The sequence below is a fragment of the Piliocolobus tephrosceles genome, chromosome 10 (genome assembly GCF_002776525.5).
Source record: "Piliocolobus tephrosceles isolate RC106 chromosome 10, ASM277652v3, whole genome shotgun sequence".
Classification (NCBI taxonomy): domain Eukaryota; kingdom Metazoa; phylum Chordata; class Mammalia; order Primates; family Cercopithecidae; genus Piliocolobus; species Piliocolobus tephrosceles.
This window is the reverse complement of record NC_045443.1, coordinates 61,474,000-61,476,706: the sequence shown is the minus strand read 5'-3', so window position 1 is coordinate 61,476,706 and position 2,707 is coordinate 61,474,000.

Here is a 2,707-nt window from a genome sequence, read left to right as displayed (position 1 = left end):
TTTCTTTCCTTCTTTCTTTCTTTCTTTCTTTCTTTCTTTCTTTCTTTCTTTCTTTCTTTCTTTCTTTCTTTCTTTCTTTCTTTCAGACAGAGTCACTCTGTTGCCCAGGGTGGAGTGCAGTGGTGTCATCTCGGCTCACTGCAACCTCTGCCTTCTGGGTTCAAGTGATTCTCCTGCCTCAGCCTCCCAAGTAGCTGGGACTACAAGCACCCGCCACCACACCAGCTAATTTTTGTATTTTTTCACAGAGACGGGGTTTCACCATGCTGTCCAGGCTGGTCTCGAACTCCTGACCTCATGTGATCTGCCCACCTGGGCCTCCCAAAGTGTTGGAATTACAGGTGTGAGCCACCTTGCCCAGTGAACTTACTCTTTAAACGCTTGTATAGTATTTATTCCAGTCCAGGTTCCTGTTCTAGGTACTTTTGAAACTTTTTAAATCCTCGTAATAACCCTTTGGAAGTTAGTACTATTATCCCCATTTCATAGATGGGGAAACTGAGGCATAGGTCATTCTGCTACTGAGTAGGAGAGCTGGAATTTGAACCCAGGTCATCTGGCTCTACAGTTCTATACTCATAACTACTGTCCTTTCGAATTATTTGAATTGACCATCCCTGGACCTAAGACCACTGTTCTGATGAAATTCAAGGAGATTGCCTTTGAGGATTAGTCCAGGTAAGTAATGTCCCATTCCTTTTGATAATTTTATCAAGAAACATCTATTAAGTGCTTGATTGCAGGAGTTCCTTTGCCAAATGTTTCTTGAGTTTGGATGAACTTACAAGATAAGGAGTGAGTACCTATCTTTGGTGCATTTGGTTAACCATGTAAAACAGGGGTATCTAGGCTTTTGGCTTCCCTGGGCCACACTGCAAGAAGAATTGTCTTGGACCACATATAAAATATACTAACACTAATGATAGCTAATGAGCTAAAAAAAAAAAATCGCAAAAAAACTCATGTTTTAAGACGTTTATGAATTTGTGTTGGGCCACATTTAAAGCCTTCCTGGGCTGCATGTGGCCTATGGGCAGTGGATTGATGTAAAGCTTACCAAAAGATAAGGGAATGTGAATGTTTCATATGTCTATAGTGCTCACAGAGTTCATAATTCATCACATTGATCCTCACATTTTACAGATGAGGAAACTGAGGCTCGGAAAGGTTGTGACTGACTTTCCAAAAATCTGATAGATAACAGAGTTAGTGCCCTAATCTAGTTCTCCTGACTCCAAATCTAGTGATCTTTCCTATATATTTAAATCCTTTTCCTGCAATAGAAATTTTGCTGTTACCTTGGCAACACTGCCGTACAGTGCCTGGAAACCATTGTGTTGCCTTCTCTGTGTGCCACAAAGTTAAAAGTTTAACTGAAGTCAGCTTAACCACCAATCTCCCAGTCAAATTCCCTTCTTTCTGTGCTTCATTTTATTTATTTATTTATTTAAATTTTTGACACAGAGTCTTGCTCTGTCGCCCAGGCCAGAGTGCAGTAGGGCAATCTCAGCTCACTGCAACCTCTACCTCCTGGGTTCAAGCTATTCTCTTGCCTCAGCCTCCCGAGTAGTCAGGATTACAGGCATGCGTCACCACACCCAACTAATTTTTTGTAATTTTAGTAGAGATGGGGTTTCACCATGTTGGCCAGGTTGGTCTCATACTCTTGACCTCAACTGATTCACCCGCCTTGGCCTCCCAAAGTGCTGGGATGAGAGGCATGAGCCACCACAGCCAGCCTGTCCTTCATTTTAATGTTTGCTAAGCTTAGTACACTTGTCACCAAAAGCTTACTCAAGTTGGGCTTCTTGGCAGATAGATCAAGTATGCTGTCTTTTTTGGTCCTGGTCTAGTCATTCTGTTTTAGTCTTGGGAAGTGGGTATGAACTAGGAAGCCTGAGAGACACAAAATAACAGACTAAGGTAAGGCGTTTCCCTTACATGGCCTCACTTTCCACCTCTGATGTTGTAGTCATTCGCCTTTCAACTGCTTTTGTGAGGTGTGGCTATTCAGCAGAGGTGAAGGGCCTTTGCCTTTCTGTTGGTTTGAAGCAACAAACTCTATTTAGAGTGGTTTAGATAATGAGTAGTCTTTATTTTGGAGGAAATAGCCATGCGGTGTCTTTTGTCAATAAAGGTTGCTAGGGATGGTGTAGTTCATTCATTTTTCATCCAGTTATGAAGTTAGGAAGGCTCAGATGTGTAATGAGATCCTAAGCAAACTTTAACTACTAGGTCATTTAAGATTTTGCCAGCAGGTGGCACTTCTCTTTACTCACTTGAGTCCCTTAATGTGATCTTAGACTTAAGTCTAGCCAGACGCTGACATGGCGGTGGCTCATGCCTGTATTCCCAGCACTTTGGGAGGTCGAGGCAGGCAGATCACTTGAGGTCAGGAGACAAGCCATGGCCAACATGGTGAAATCCCGTCTCTACTAAAAATACACACAGAAAAAAATTAGCTGGGCATGGTGGTACACACCTGTAGTCCAAGCTACTTGGGAGGCTGTGGCAGGAGAATGACTTGAACCCAGGAGGCAGAGGCTGCAGTGAGCCGATATCATGCCACTGCACGTCAGCCTGGGTGACAGAGCAAGACTGTCTAAAAAAAAAGTTTAGCCAGACCCAAACATTTCTCTTTGTACCAGTGTAGTCTACAATATCTGTTTATAGATTGTAATATATATATATATATATATATATATAT